Source organism: Typopeltis vanoorti, chromosome 4, assembly GCF_054136105.1.
Source record: "Typopeltis vanoorti isolate ZY-2024b chromosome 4, IOZ_Tvanoo_1.0, whole genome shotgun sequence".
Lineage (NCBI taxonomy): Eukaryota > Metazoa > Arthropoda > Arachnida > Uropygi > Thelyphonidae > Typopeltis > Typopeltis vanoorti.
The window spans coordinates 167485345-167503181 of NC_143552.1; the positions used below are offsets into that span (position 1 = coordinate 167485345).

The 17837-nt window shown below is 38.5% G+C and overlaps 1 protein-coding gene and 1 non-coding gene across 2 annotated transcripts in view; both read right to left on the minus strand.

Annotated features, from left to right (window-relative positions):
* Nucleotides 1-16071, minus strand: part of LOC150107828 (uncharacterized) — a 290123-nt gene extending 274052 nt beyond the window's left edge. The window contains exon 1 of the mRNA XM_090391582.1: nucleotides 15986-16071. The gene's annotated coding sequence lies outside the window, so the exon portion shown is untranslated. The remainder of the gene's footprint in view (nucleotides 1-15985) is intronic.
* LOC150107829 (U1 spliceosomal RNA) lies at nucleotides 5339-5503 on the minus strand. The gene has a single exon (XR_016548288.1). It is a non-coding gene; the product is annotated as a U1 spliceosomal RNA (small nuclear RNA).
* Nucleotides 16072-17837: the final 1766 nt, after the last annotated feature.

Consider the following 17837-nt stretch of genomic DNA (forward strand, 5'->3'; position numbering starts at 1 on the left):
AGACCTGAAAAGTTAGACACCAAAAAAGTCTTCTGGTGGCATCTTTCCATTTGCACTCAGAGATTGTGTTGTTGTTATTTTACTCCACTTGTCACCAGCCAACATTTTATTTTAATGCGTGGAAACATACACCAGGCAAGTGTCATGATCCTAACAACAACAACAAAAAAAAAAAAAAAAAAACTCCCAAAAAATCTTGAAATGTGACCATACGAATACTGCTACCAAGCTCAACATACCCAACCTAGTCCAAGAAGGGGAGATAAAAGATCTGCCTTTAAATGACTGTCCTATTACCATCACCTCAATCCTCCAAAATAATGGAGAATGTTTTATCAATGTCTTTTCTATAGGTATTTCCATAGATACAGCTCAATCAAACTATTAACTATCATTCCTTCACTTTCTCTGACCTGTTAAAACAAGTGCACCAGCTGCCTAACATCCCTTTTCAGTACATCTGCAAACACACTGAACTTGCTTCTTCTTCTCTTTTTCTTTTATTCCATCTACCTTTTCCCTCTGGAACTGCCTTCCTCAAAGTATTCCCTGACAACTGTAACCTCCAGCTGTTCAAGAAAATGCCAATAGCATTTTTTTTTTTTTTCAAATCTCACTTGCTTCTCATACAGTACTAATGTGCTATAGGTTCGTTTACCCTTGTGTATTATTATTATTATTCAGGCCTCCAAGGAGTCAAAAGACTCACGAGGTAGGTCCCTCCTAAGACATAAAGTCTGTCAAGACTCATCGAGGGGAGGTCCCCCCCCCCTGAAAAACACAAAGTCCATCATACCACTCTTTAAACTCACTGACCATTCTCGCTCCCACCACTCCATCAGGCAATGCATTCCACGGCTCAACCACCCTCCACACAAAGAAACCACTCCTTCCCGCTGTTCAACCAAGCGAAAGAACTCCCCAGTGTCAACCCTGTAACCATCTCTCAACAGTTTAAAAGTCTCAATCATATCACCTCTCCATCTTCTATCCATCAAACTCAGCAGTCCATTCCCTCAGCTGATCCTCATAACCAAAATTGTACAGTCCTGAAACCATCTTTGTCATCTGTCTTTGTACCATTTCCACAGTTAATTTATCCCCTTCAAATCCTGGGGACCAAATCTGAGAACAATAGTCCAAGTGTGGTCTGATCAGAGACTTATACAACGGAATGATAACTCTCTTATCTCTGCAGGTCAGTGTCCTTCTCATAATAGCAGCAATCCTCTGCGTTACCTTCACCACCTTTGCAATATGTCCCCTAAACTTCAGGTTTCTATCAATCATCAACCCCAGATCTCTTGTCTCCCCTACTTCCTCCAGTATAACTTGTCCCATAGAGTATGCAGCATCCCATCGATGTTTCCCAAACCTCAAGACCTTACATTTTGCTGCATTAAACCTACATCCCCATTCATTTGCCCATCAATCTAGCTTATTTAAATCCTCTTGCAGGGCTACCACATCTGCACTATTACTAATAATCCTTCCTAGCTTCGCACCATCTGCAAACAACTGAATATCCCCCTGCAATCCACTGGCTATGTCATTGATATACAGGTTAAACAATATAGGTCCTAGTACTGAGCCCTGTGGGACCCCACTTGTAACCCTCTGCCTCCTGGAAACTGCTCCACCATACACAACTCTCTGATACCTATCAGACAGCCAATCCTGAATCCAGTTGAACAATTTTACATCCAGACCCATGTGCTGCAACTTAAATATCAGCTTATCATGTGGCACCCTGTCAAATGCCTTCGCCAAGTCTAAGAAAATTGCAGTATATGCCTTTCCCTCATCTAATGCTCTTGTAACTTTATTATAAAAGGCTAGCATATTGCTAAAACAAGAGTGTCCTTTCACAAATCCATGTTGATTCTCACAGATAACATTACCCTCATCTGCCCAATGCTGTATACGGTCCCTCACTACTTTCTCCAAGATCTTAACAACTACTGATGACACACAGACTGGCCTATAATTAGACACTTCCAGTCTGTTACCACCCTTATGCAATCGCACTTCTTACCTTCCTTCCATTCCCTGGGCACCTTTGCCAAAGCCAGACTTTCATTGAAAAGCCACGTTAAAGGCACTGTCAATTCCCTAGCACATTCTCTCAAAATTCGTGGTGAAATACCATCCAGTCCCACAGCTTTACTGACATCCAGAGTACTCAGTATCTGAAACACACTCTCCTCCTGTACCTCCAGACCTCGAACCAGTCCTATCCCTCTAGCATTAAAACTGACTCCTCTAGGATGAAATACTCGAATAAAGTGTTCATTGAACAATTCCACTATGTCCTCTGCATCAGTCACTCTATTCCGATTTTTATCCTACAATATCATTCTTCCACAGTCATTTCTCCTCCTACTGGCCACATAGCTAAAAAATTCCCTAGGATTTTCTTTGGATCTTAGGGCCAATCTCCTCTCATATTCCAGTTTTGCTTTCCTTACCACACTAGTCACTCTTCTGGCCTGTGTCTTATATTCCTCATGCATCTCTTCACCTGTCTCCTTATATCTCTTCCATAGCCTCTTTTTCGCATGCAATTCCTGTTTAATATTACTTGTCATCCACTTTACTCCAAATTGCGTCCTCTTCTTCACTCGTGGTATACAACTTACCATTGCTGATAACAAATATTCTTTCACAATTTCCCACACACTAGTGATATCCTGGCCTTCCAATTCCTCCCTCCATGAAACTTCCCGAAGTTGACGTCTAAGACTATTATAATCACCTGCCTTATAATTCCACATAAGTCCCCGTCTCTTTGATACTCCTGCATGTCTATTCATTTTCCAAGTCAACACCACATGGTCACTCTCTCCAACTGGTGGGAGAGATGTCAACTCAGTTATTATCAACTCTTCTGATGCTATAACGAAATCCAAAACTTTTGAACCTCTTGTTCCCTCTGTTACATGTTGCCTAAAACATTTGTACCTCATGAATTCTAGAAATTCCATTTCCCTATTGCTACATGCATCTTCCTCTCTCCAATTTATACTACTGAAGTTAAAATCTCCCATAACAATCATTCTTCTTGCACTTGCCAAACTTAGCTGTCTAAACATCTCCTGGTCCCCATCCTCTATGCTCCTGGGTCTGTAGCAACACCCCACTAAAATCCTGACTTGCCTACCTCTACCTCACACCATACACTCTCAAAATCATTTATCTCTTCCTTCCAAATTCTCCACTCTTAGAGGACATAGGTCATCACTTATCATAAGCAGTACCCCACCACCACGCTTTCCCCTCCTATCCTGACGAAAAATGCTATACCCAGCGACTTCTATTCCTGTTGTTATATCCCCTTCTGTCAACCACGTCTCAGTGATCGCAATAATTTTTGGCCAGGCTGATGCTATCTGCGCCACCAGTTACTCTCCCTTATTCCAGATACTCCTGGCATTAGTATAAAGCATATAAATGGCATTGTTTCTATACCCAGCATTATCCCTTCTAGACTCCACTGGGCTCAGTGTTACCTGAGATTGTCTCCCTTCTCCCAAGTATCCATTCCCACAAGAGGCCACCCCTGCTATCATCCTCCCTGGGACACACCGACTCGTTCAGAACAGCAATCTCTCCAGATGCCTACGTCCTTCCTCATTCAAATGTAAACGGTCTCTCGCATACAATTCCTCTCTTTCCTCAAACGCACTCCAAGCATCCACATATACCAGTCCTCTCTTGTCACACATTCTTGCTATTATGCCATTCAATATCACCGCTTTTCTGCTCAGCTCATCATTATCATACCTAGGCAACACGCACTATTTTTCCTCTCTCTGTCTTCTTCCGTACAGCCTCAAGCAAAAATCTCATATCTCTCGCTGCCCGACTTACATTACCACTCAAGTCATTCGTTCCTACCATCACAATCATCTCATCCTCTCTTTCACTTCTCTTAACTGCCAAAGCCACCCTTTCTATTGTTCCTCCTGGCAAACACTCCTCACGCATCCTATCTTGAACACCACGGATCATTGAGTCGCCATACATTATACCTCTTACCATTCCCTCACTCCTATTGTTTCCATTCTCTCCTCTTCTTTCATTCCCATACCTCTCTCTTCTACTGTTTCCATTCTCTCCTCTTCTAGCACTCCCATACATCTCTCTCATTCCCTCTCTCCTACTGTTTCCATTTTCTCCACTTCTAGCACTTCCATATCCCTCTCTCATTCTGTCTCTCCTACTACTGTTTCCATCCTCTCGTTTTCTAGCATTCCCATACCTCTCTCTCATTCCATCTCTCCTACCGTTTCCATTCTCTCCTCTTCTAGCACTTCCATATTTCTCTCTCATTCCATCTCTCCTACTGTTTCCATCCTCTTGTCTGCTAGCATTCCCATACCTCTCTCTCATTCCCTCTCTTCCACTGTTTCCATTCTCTCCTCTTCTAGCACCCCCATACCTCTCACTCATACTCCCTAAATTCTCTCTCTCTCTTACTCTGATTCCCCTTGCATTTATCTCTTCCATTCTCCTAATCTTATCTTTCATACTTCTGCTCTCATTCACAAGACATTCCACCTCCTCTTTCAACTCATCTATCTCCCTCTGCAGGTCAGTCACTCTTAATCTAAATTCACTCTCCCAAACAAAACCATCTCCTAAACTTCCACAGTCACTCATACCTTCCACACTATCAACTATTATTTTCTCATTCTCTCCTCTCACACTACTCGTCTTCCTACATTCATTCCCCGTTCCTGGAGCAACAAAGTCGGATATCGATATATCTAATGTACTTATTTCCTCCAACTGCCTGCATTTTGCGCACATACGCTCTCCACTCTCTTTATCAAGCCACATATGTAATTCCCGAGACGCATACATGCCGCAAGTACTGCATGCCAGAAAGTCCCTTATGATATTGCTAATAATTGAGTTCTTAAATGGCGGAGGACTTGGCGTTACGCCACTTGCGACTGCTGCTGAATCCACCATCAATCCTTACTGCCAAGTAGCGTAATCTTTAATAATTATTCAATTAATAAATAAGAGGAAAAAAAAGTACAAACATCAGAACATTTAAGTACTAAATATAATTAAATAAAATGAAATATAACTAAATACAGTAACTTAGCTTCGTTTTGTCTTCCACCGTTACGCGTTCGATTCCGACGGTACCAAAATATATTATATCGCGACAGCAACTAACTTCCAAAAAACAACCACTGAAGTACACTCGTATTCAGAGAAACAATTTAGCACTCAAAAACGTAGAAAAAAGGGGAAAAAAGCAGACTATTCACCGATTAAAAATCACTTTCTTCTGTACAGCTCAAATTCACCGCCACGTGCTAAAAAAAAGATAGCGTGAACGCAGTCCCCAACTACCAAAAATTCCATGCTCCATCTATCCCAGTTTGGGAAAGTGGCAGGGGTCAGCCCACTCGAGTAGTGCAATGAGCAGCCTCTCCCTGGGGCACCATCCTTGCTGATCAATGGAGCCCCAGCGCCAGGTATAGAATTGATATTTTGAAAAAAAACTATACATACATACATACACCCTCAATGCTTGCCTAGGATGTGGCATATATCCTAATGTGTCTAGAGTAAATGCCATCCCTAGGGAAGCACAGTTTTGCTGCTTCTGAATTCAAGAAAATCCAGATGAGTCTTTGACTCCATGAGGTCTTGGGGTAATAATTTAAAATTAAAATGAAAAAAAAAACAACAACAATGTTTTTATGATTGAGTTACAATTTTGTGGGTTTTTCTTTCCTTCCTAGACACTGACTTAGTTGCTTAGTGGGTTACAATGGCACTGTATATGCAACACACACACACACACACACACACACACACACACACACACACACACACACACACACACACACACACACACACACACACACGTGCTAGTAATTGGAAGAAGATAAAGCTGCCATTTTAAAAATCTGTAATGTAAAATTTCATTGTGTGAGTGTTTTTTGTATAAAACTCTTCATGTTATACCAATTAACTAGGCCAGTTGATAGTAAAAATTTAACTGAGAAAAGTAAACCTGTTGGTAGCCTGGAGGAGTATGTATAATACGTTCAGCAGTTGAAAATTGTGAGTTTCAACTCACATTCAATCATATGACTTTTTTTGAAAACACTCTATATTAAATTTAAAGGATCAGACATGACAGAATTAATTAATTCATTTAATAATCAATGAATTAATTCTGTCATGTCTAATTTTCTTTTCAGTAATATTTCTCTAGTTTACACTAGCATCATGAGCTATATTGGACAAGGTAAATAATTAATGTAACAGATTAGCAGACAAGATTAATAACATCATGCTAAAATTCACCACACAGAGCTTGAAAGGGATAATTTGATGTCATCTACAGACTTTTTTTAAGTTTTTCTGGCTATAGTGTACTATTATTTTCTCTGATGTGGAATCACTTATACATGAAAATAATCATATTAAAAGAGATCTAATGGCTCCAGAATATCTGCTATTAATAAAATGCTCATGAAATATTAACTGAAACAGCTTTCTTACAGTAGATATTCTAAAGCCATTAGATCTCTTTCTAGATGAACATTATTTAATGTTTTACCTTGATTACCTTGATGGACCTGTGTTTCACTCAGGATTTCTCCATGCGTGCAGGTCGCAAAGATGCCTTCAACGATCTCAATCTTCTCTCTCTTCCATGTTATACCCATAGATTTCACTAGTGGATCTTCCCATCTTGTAGGTGGTCTTCCTGCTTTTCTCTTTATTCTTGGTTGCCAGTTGGCAGCCAAGAATAAATTATTTCTTGTACAATTATTTAATGTACAAAACAATAAAGATATTTCAGAAACAGTAACACACGTTTGTTGAAAGTTTTTTTCACTTGGTTATACTAAAAAATTAAAGATGCCAAGAAATTCTTGACTTAATCCTTCATCCAAAGTGTATGCAAATAAAGTATCATCACAACTCTGCTACCTGTATCTAGAGACTGACGACTTTACATCGGTTGCCATAGTATCCCATAATGCAAATCACACATCTTTTTAGGTGTGGATAATGCTAAGCATTATGCCTTACCCTGCAGGTAAGGTGTCGGTATAGGATCAACATTGAAGAGGTTTTTCATAAAATGGTGGGAGATCAGGAGAAAAGAAGAGGTCATCCCTGGAAGGTGTATAAGGAGGGTGTGAGTAATGGAGTGAAAAGCAGGTTTTTGTATGGGGAGTTTTGAATGATTGGAATGCATTGCCTGAGAGCATGGAGCCTGTAGAGAATTCGAATGTGTTTAAGCCATGGTATGATGAGATGTGTGTATGATATAAGAGACCTTTTAGATGAGTCTATGACTCCATGAAATCTTCGGATAATAATAATGACAAACACAAAGAATACCACTATCATTAATCCTCTTTTGTATCCTATATCTCACCAATCTCTCTAATACTTTAACTACAACTCCAGATATGCAGATTGGCCTATGATTTGTAGCCTTAGCTTTATTACTACCTTTATGAAGTGGAACAATTTTATCTTCCTTCCACTCATTTGGGACTTGTGCTGTTGCAAGATGCTTGTTAAACAGATAAGCCATGGTTGATGCTATCGCTTTAGAACATTCCCTTAAGATACATGGTGACAGATTAATATGAAAGAGATTTTCAACAGAATGGAGGGAGGCAACAGTGAAATTGGAGGTCACAATGGAAGCTGTATAAGAAGGTTGTGAGCAATGAGCCGGTTCGTGCAGGGAGAAACATTGCTAACAGGAGTACGAAAGAGAATGTGGTGAGTGTGAAAATTGTGAATGAGTTTAAGGTATGGTTTGCTGAACAGTTAGTACTAAAATAGGCTTCCTGCAACGAATATTTTGAATTGACAGAGGTCTAATATTAATAATAATTATAAAAATCAAGTGGATATTAGATCCGGCATTATTTCAAAGCCAAATGTAGAAACTAAGAAAGTTTTATAAAAATAAGTTGACCAGAGAGCTTATGGGAATATTCCTGATGGCATTTACGAGTCACCCTAGAGTGGACCACTTTAGAAAACATACATGTTGTCCAGGTGTTCATATATTCACTTTCTAATTTAGTGCATTTTTTAAGGTTTCACAGGCCTGACAGCTGTTTTGGACTGGTTGGTTCTCATTAGAGACCAGGGAGAAACGTTAAGAGAGCAAAAACTCTCTTTCAATACTAAGGTGTTTGAAACATTGGAGAGGTGTATTTTTTGTAAATGAACTCTTCATCAGTGCATACAAGTATTTACTAAAATAAAGAGCCAGAAGGCTTCAGTTCGGCAATGCAAAAATTATAAAAATCATTAATAATAATTTTTCTAATCCATCTCTCAAATCCATAAGATAAAGCTGGTTTAAATGTATTATATATTGCTTGTGTTTTGGCTAATTTCTTGCATACAATTCACAAAATATATACATTTATCTCCCCATTCACAGTAGTTTTATTTATTCTGTTGTCTATTTCATATATAATTTGCAATCTTTATTGAAAATTATAACTGAAGAGCTAAATTGTTTTACTTATTCCACAGGCTTTTGCATTAAGAACTCAGTTGATGTTTTCCATATCCCTAAAATGACAAAACTCTTTTCAGAGTTTTGTCATTTTATTGCTATAATCAAACTAATTTTGTGACAGTGATTATTCAGATTTGTTATGGAGGCTGCCATACTAAAGAAATCTGATAAAAGCAGGTGCTCAGCACAACAGATCAAAATTGAATAACTGAAGTAACAAATTTGGTGTGAAAATCAGCAAATCAAATAACAAAACAATGAAAATATTTACATTTTACAAAAAGTAAAACACCAAAGTGATTTTTATATCAGGTTTAATGTTGATTTCCTACAAAATAATAAAAATTTAGATGACAAGTAACAGCTTTAACAAATTTGTAGCAGATGTAGGGAAAAAAAAATTATTATGGTAGGATGACATTCAATGGAGGATGTAGTATAAGGACAACTGCTGCAGAGTATATAGCTGAGATATTTAATAAACAATTCACAAAGGTCTTTCATCCTTGTGAATGCAACATCACAGAGAGTTTGAGAGCAGTGAATAAGGAGGAGAGATTAACTGCAAGTGAGGAAGAGGTATATGGGAAATTCAACAAACTTCATGTTAATAAGGCTATGGAACTTATTATTATTATTACCCCAAGACCCCCATGAAGTCAAAGACTCTTCTAGGAGGTCCTTTTATCATACATACATTTCATTATACTGCACCTTGCAGAGGGAAATAGTGCGGTGGATTTGAGGCAGTATGGTGTGAAATAGAGGTGAATAGAATGAAATACTTGGTTGGATGTTGTATAGACCTGGTAATGTGGATGGTAGTGACTATGACTATCAAATTAGTCAAGCAAATAAGAAAAGGGTGATCATTATGGGTGATTTTAATTATGTCCAATATAGACTGGGAAGATCTGAGAGCAAACTGAAGTAAAGAGAATGAGTTTCTTGAGATTTTCAGGAACAACTACCTCAGACAGTATGTAACAGAGGACATGCGAGGATTGAGGGTCTTGGATTTGATCATCTCATCACAGGATGTAATTAAAATTGAGGTCCAATCACCCTTCAATTGGTGAGAATGACAATAAAGTGATAACCTGGATGGTTACCAGCAGTATGAGGACCTCTGTGAGAAAAGGGGTATATGTGGAACTACAAGGGTGGTGATTATGATGAGCTTAGGAAACAGCTTGCAGTTGTAGCATGGAATGAGGAGTTAGATGGAAAAGAGATCAATACAGCTTGGGGGATATTCAAGAACTACCTAGTAAAGGCAATGTCTAAATGTATTCCTATGGTCAGAAGGTTAAATAAGATAGGTGTGAAATGGATGAATAAGAGATTAAGCATGTGATATAGAAAAAATGGCATTATGGAAGCAGCACAAGAGAAGTGGAAATAACCAATTGCATGAGGATTACAAAGACCAGGCAAGGACTGAGGATTACAAAGACTTGGTAGGTAAGGGTAGCAAAAGTGAGGTATGAACAGCAGTTAGCTAATGAAGCCTAAAAGAATCCTAAGGAGTTCTTTCAATATGTAGTCAGCAAAAAAAATAATGATTATGGAAGGATGACACTGATGGAGAAAATGGTATAAGAACAGCTGTTGCAGAAGATATTATTATTATTATTATTATTATTAAACAAGACCTCATGGAGTCAAAGACTCATCTAGGAGGTCCTTTTATCTCACACACATCTCATCATACCGGGTCTTAAACACATTCAAACTCCTTGCAGACACCACACTCTCAGGCAAGGCATTCCAATCATTCACAACTCTGCACGAAAAAAACCTGCCTCTCACTCCCCTACTCACACCCTCTTTATACAGTTTCCAGGTATGACCTCTGGTTCTCCCCTGATCTCCCACTATTCTCTGTAGAACTTCTCCACCATTGATCCTATAACAACCCCTTACCAACTTGTAGGTCTCTATCACATCTCCCCTCTTCCTTCTCTCCACTAGACTCTGCAAATTACATCTTTTCAATCTTTCCTCATACTCGACATTCCAGAGGTCAGAAACTACCTTAGTAAGTCGCCTTTGGACCCTTTCCAGCATCTCTTCATCCTTCTGAAAACCAGGTGACCAAATATGGGCACAATAGTCCATGTGTGGCCTAATCAAAGCCTTATACAATGGAACAAGAATCTCCCTACTTCTACACGTCAGTGTCCTCCTCATCATTCCCAGAAGTCTTTGTGTTGTCTTCACAATTTTGGCGATGTGTCCCCTAAATTTTAGATCCTTATCCACTATCACTCCCAGATCTCTTATTTCCTCTACTTCCAACAATATATTCTCACCAAGCATAAATTCTGCATCCCATCTTTGTTTTCCAAATTTTAAAACCTTACATTTTGCAACATTGAACTCACATCCCCATTTGCTTGCCCAATCACTCAATTTATTCAAGTCTTCTTGCAAGGCCACAACATCTTCACTACTCTTTATGGTTCGTCCCAACTTTGCATCATCTGCAAACAACTGAATATCTAGATCCAAATCTTCACCAATATCATTAATATACAAGTTAAATAGTAATGGCCCTAAAACAGATCCCTGAGGCACTCCACTAGTGACTTTCCTTTTCCTGGATATTGCACCCCCATACACAACTTGTTGATACCTATCAGATAGCCAGTCTCCAATCCAATGCACTAATCTAATATCCAACCCCATCTGCTCTAGTTTGACTGTCAACTTATCATGAGGTACTCTATCAAAAGCTTTCGCAAAATCCAAGTATATTACTGTGTATCCTTCTCCTCTGTCCAAGGAAGCAGTCACTTTATTGTAATAAGTAAGTAGATTACTAAAACACGACCTCCCTTTAGCAAATCCATGCTGTCCATCAAAAATTATACCATTGTTGTCAACCCAACTCTGGATCCTAGTTCTCACAAGCTTCTCCAACAACTTAACCACAACACCTGACACACAGATAGGCCTATAGTTTGATGCTTGAGTTCGATCACCTCCTTTATGAAGTGGCACAATCTTGCCCTCCTTCCACTCTTTAGGAACTTGACCAAGTGCAAGACTCGTATTAAAAAAATATGTCAAGGCAGGTGTCAACTCTCTGGCACATTCCTTCAGAATACGCGGTGATATATTATCAAGTCCCACAGCCTTATTTACATCTAGTTTACTCAACTCCCCAAACACCTCTTGCTCACTTACAGTCAGTCTCTCCTCCCCATCATCAACTACTCTTAATCTCTCCATGAAGTCACATTCACAAGATTGAAAGATCTTTATGAACTGCTCATTAAGTATCTCCACCACACATTCTGCAACAGCTGTCTTTTTACCATTTCCTCCAATCAATGTCATCCTTCCATAATCATTCTTTCTTTTGCTGGCTACATATCGAAAGAACTCCCTAGGATTCTTTTTAGCTTCATTAGCTAACTGCTGTTCATACCTCTCTTTAGCTACTCTCACCAACCAAGTCACTCTCCTTGCCTGGTCTTTGTAGAACTCATGAAATTGGTTACTTCCACTTCTCTTATGCTGCCTCCACAATGCCCTTTTTCTCTGTATTGCATGCTTAATCTCTTTATTCATCCATCTCACACCTAACTTATTTAACCTTCTCACCCGTGGTATACATTTAGACATTGCATCCACTAAATATTTTTTGAAAATCCCCCAAGCTGCATTGATCTCTTTTCCAGCTAACTCCTCATTCCATGCTACACCTGCAAGCTGTCTCCTGAGCTCTTCATAATCACCCCCCTTGTAGTTCCACATATACCCTTTTTTCACAGGGGTCCTTGCACTGCTGGCAACCACCCAAGTAATCACCTCATGGTCACTTTCAAAAATTGGTGGATGATTTGATACCTCATTGATAATTACATCCTCCGATGAGATGACCAAATCCAAGACCCTTAATCCTCTTGTGCCCTCTGTTACATACTGTCTGAGGTAGTTATCCTTCAAAAACTCAGGAAACTCATTTTCTTTACTTCCAGTCGCTATCTCTTCATTCCAGTCTATATTGCCATAATTAAAATCACCCATAATGATCACCCTTTTCTTATTTGCTTGGCTTATTTGACTATACATTTCACTATCACCACCATCCACATTACCAGGTCTATAACAACATCCCACCAAGTATTTGATTCTATTCACCTCTATCTCACACCATACTGCCTCAAAACCACTTGCCCCATTTCCCTCTTGCATCTCTACCTTGTATGGACATAACTCTTTCTCTATCATCAATAGCACTCCCCCTCCCTTTTTACCCCTTCTATCCTCACGAAACACATCATACCTTTCCATCTCTATTCCTGTCAGGATGTCATCCTCATCTAACCATGTCTCACTTATTCCGACAATCTCTGGGTGCACAGATGCAATTAGTGCAACCATTTCATCCGCCTTGTTTCTAATACTTCTAGCATTGGTATACAAACACAACAACTCATTTCTGGATCTACAGCTAGTTCCACTGATACCACTCACTCGATGTGATCTCTCCATGCTGGACTGGGGCCATTTCCCTTTCTGCTTCTTCATTTTAGAACCCTTTGCAATTCCATCTGTTTCTTTTGATCCCTGATCATCCCATTACTTTCCTGCCTACACATTCTCTCACCTCCTCTTGGAGCATCCACCTTTCTCACGCTGTGTATTCCTGTCCACCCTGAGCCTCGCCGTTTCCCTGCTCCTCTTCGCAGAGATACTTAATTAGCAGTTCATAAAGATCTTTCCTTCTTGTGAATGTGACGTCATTAAGAGTTTGAGAGCAGTTAATGATGAGAAGGAGGGACTGACTGTAAATGAGGTATATGGGAAATTGAGCAAACTTGATGTTAATAATGCTGTGGGATTTGATTATATATCGCCATATATTCTGAAGGAATGTGCCAGGAAGGTTGTCATTTGCCTTGACATATTTTTTTAATATGAGTCTTGCAGTGGGTAAAGTTCCAAAAGAAAAGAGTAGAAGGAGGGCAAGATTGTGTCACTTCATAAGGGAGGTGATAGAACTCAAGCATCAAATTATAGGCCTATCTGTGTGTCAAGTGTTGTCGTTAAGTTGCTGGAGAAGCTTGTGAGAACTAGGATCCAGAATTGGGTTGACAACAATGTTATTATAAATAACAGTATAAAACGTTATAAATAAAATTATAAATGGTATTATAATGTTTAAAGATTAGACAATGGTATTATCTTTGATGGACAGCATGGATTTGCTAAAGGGATGTCATGTTTTAGTAATCTAGTTACTTATTACAATAAGGTGACGGCTTCCTTTGACAGAGGAGAGAAATACACAGTAATATACTCAGATTTTGCAAATTCTTTTGATAGATTACAGCACGATAAGTTGGTAGTCCAACTAGAGTAGATGGGGTTGGATATTAGATAAGTGCACTGGATCGGAGACTGGCTATCTGATAGGTATCAGCAAGTTGTGTATGGAGGAGCAATATCCCAGAAAAGAAAGAAACTAGTGGTGTACCTCAGGACCTCAGGGGTCTCTTTTAGGGCCATTACTGTTTAACTTGTATGTTAATAATATTGGCAAAAGATTTGGATGGAGATATTCAGTTGTTTGCAGATGATGCAAAATTGGAATGAACGATGAAGAGTATAGAAGATGTTGTGGCCTTACAAGAAGACTTGAATAAATTGAGTGATTGGGAATGGGGATGCGAGTTCAATGTTGTGAAATGTAAGGTTTTAAAATTTGGGAAACAAAGATGGGATGTAGAATTTATGCTGGGTGGGGACATATTGTCGGAGGTGGAGGAAATAAGAGATCTTGAGGTGATAGTGGATAAAGATCTGAAATTTAGGGGTCACATTATCAAAATTGTGAAGCAACACAAAGACTTCTGGGAATGATGCAGAGGACACTAACTGTAGTGAGATTCTTGTTCCACTGTATAAGTCTTTGATTAGGCCACGCATGGACTACTGTGCCCAGATTTGGTCACCTGGTCGCAAGTCTATAGGACTTGATATATCAAGACCAATAGCCTTGCATTTTGGAGGAATGCAGCAGGGAGTTGACCTCTTTTTTGGCATTTTTCTTTAATATGAGTCTTACAATGGGTAGATTTCCAAAAGATTCAATGGAAGGCAAGATTGTACTGCTTCATAAGGGAAGTGACAGAACTCAAGCATCAAATTATAGGCCAATTTGCATGTCAAGTGTTGTGATTAAAGTGTTAGAGAAATTACTGAGAACCAGGATCTAGAACTGGGTTGACAGCAGCGGTATTAACTTTGATAGACAGGATGGATTTGGTAAAGGGAAGTCATGTTTTAATAATCTACTTACTTATTACAATAAGGTGATAGTTGATGATGAAGTCATAAGTGATGGCTTCATTGGACAAGCAAGATAGATACACAGTAGTATACTTTAATTTTGCAAAGGCTTTTGATAGATTGCAACCTGAAATGCTGATAGTCAAACTAAAGCAGATGGGGTTGGATATCAGACTAGTGAATTGGATTGAAGACTGGCTATCTGATAGGTATCAGTAAGTTGTACATGGGGGAGAAATACTCTGGAGGAGGAAAGTCACTAGTGGTGTGCTTCATGGGTATGTTTCAGGGTCATTCCTGTTTAACCTGTATGTTAAATGATATTGGGAAAGATCTGTATGGGGATATTCAGTTGTTTGCACTTACCGAGTTTACATTAACTTTAGATTTTTTTTTCACACACACACACACACACACATATATATATATATATATATCTTTGAGACAACTTCCCCACACCTCCTTAGTTGAATACATAAAAATTTCCTTCAGATTTTGCAACTACCTCTAAGATTATCAAAATTTTTTTTTTCTTCTCTAGTAATATTTTTAAATCTGAGTCTGCAGTTTACCTGCAAAAAAAAAAGGCTAAACTTCATTTTTTTTAAAGCCTTTCTTACATATTTCTCTTTTTAATATTGTATTAATATTTATCCTACTTAAAACTGAGTAGTGGTCACTTGTATCCTGAACAAGCATGAAGATATCACTATCAAGAATGAGACAGTCAAGGCTTTTTTTTTATTTCTTCTGTGCTCTCTCTCTCCTCCCCTCCCCATATGAATTTATGCACATTTTATTAGGGAACATGGTGTTTATAATAACAAGGCTATTATCCTGAATAGAAATCCAGCAGGTATGTACCATTATTATTAATATTAGCTTTGCTGTTTTTTCTAAATCTTTCCAAAATATTTCTGTATGTCTGGTATTCATTTACTTCCCTGCTGTTCAGATTTACAACAAGAACCAGATTTTCTTTTTTCTTTATGTCAACCACTCTTCTTAATTACTTGAAAAATTTCTCTACTTCTTACTTGCTAGAACCCTCTGCAGGATCACAGACACAAATAAGTCTCATTATGTGGCATTAAGTACTCAAACTATTCTCGTATATATATACATACACAAAACAATACATACGTAGGATTTATTTTCCAGACATTAACACAATTATCATTGGTACCAACAGTAATTACATGAATCCCATCAAAACTAGCTTGCAGATCATGTACCTACATAGAAATATGATAAATGTAATATTATTATTAAAATTTTATAAGATTCTATTTAGAGTATAAAAATAAATAACTTTTTTAGGGTTATATATGAATTAACTAATAAAATATGTAAAAATTTTCATTTCATATATTTGTAATCATATCTTTCAAAACTTCATACCATTAGACCATATTATGCAGAATTGAATAATAAATGATAATTTATCTCAGTTACTGAAATGAGAGATCACCGGATGATCATTGATAGAAAACTGAAATTCAGGGAACATATTGCAAAGGTGATGAAGGTAACACAGAGGATTGCTGCGAAGGACGCTGACCTGCAGGGATAAAAGAGTTATCATTCCATTGTATACGACCCTGATCAGACCACACTTAGACTATTGTTCTCAGATTTGGTCCCCAGGATTTGAAGGGGATAAATTAACTGTGGAAAGGGTACAAAAGCGGATAACAAAGATGGTTTCAGGACTGTACAATGCTAATTATGAGGATTGGCTGAGGGAATGTGGACTGCAGAGTTTGGTAGATAGAAGAAGGAGAGCTGATATGATTGAGACTTTTAAACTATTGAGAGGTGGTTATGGGGTTGACACTGGGGAGTTCTTTCGCTTGGTTGAACAGCGGGAAGGAGTGATGACAAGAGGCCACCCCTGGAAGTTGCAAAAGGAAGCTGTGAGCAAGAGGGTGAGGAGTGGTTTCTTTGCATAGAGGGTGGTTGAATCATGGAATGCATTGCCTGATAAGGTGATGAGAGCAAGAATGGTCAGTGAGTTCAAGGAGTACTATGATAGACTTTGTGTTTCCTAGAAAGGACCTCCAATGATGAGTCTTTTGACTCCATGCAGGCCTGAATAATAATAATAATAATAATTAATTTGTGAAATGTCTTGTACAATTATTATTACAAAAGAATCAAAAATTTTTTTTCTAATGTAGTGGTATATTCAGAGCATTACATTACACTGTAATAACTGTTAACAATATTACAGCATTCATGATTTGTGTGCCAATTAGAAGAGTGAGAGAGTTAGGTTGGTGAGTCTGTTATGACAGTGAAGAAAACAGCACATTTGAGGCTATTTGGTATGAGATTGAAACTAGCAGAACTAAATATACAGTTGGGTGCTGCAATAGACCAGGTGATGGAATAGATGGTGGAGATAGTATCCATAAGCAAATAGAACAAATGAGTGGAAGGAGGGTAATTATTATGGGAGATTTCAACTATGGTAACATTGATTGGAAGGAGGAGAGGACACGTGGGAGGAAGGAATTGGATTTTATGCAGTTATTAAGGGATAACTATCTGCGACAACATGTAATGAAAAATACTAGGGGTCAGAGAGTGCATGCCTGGTAATTGCATCTGAGAATTTCACTGTAACGAATATGACCACGTTGCCACCAATCGGTGAGAGTGATCATAGGGTCTTGACTCGGGAGGTGGCTAAAGGTGAGGAATTTACAATTAAGACAGGGTACATGTGGAATTATCAGACTGGTAAGTATGACAAGCTTAGGAGATTGATTAGTTCAGTGCCATGGCATGTACAACTGCAAGGGCTAGAAGTTGATAGTACATGGGTAGGCGGTTAAGAAGTGTTTGCATGAAGTAATGGCTGACAGTATACCTAGAGTCCGAATAATAAATCAAGTAGGGCTTAAATGGATGAATAACACCATTAAGCTTGAGTTGCAAAAAAAGAAACGACTGTGGAGGGAATTTAAGGAGAAAGGCGACCGACAGGCAC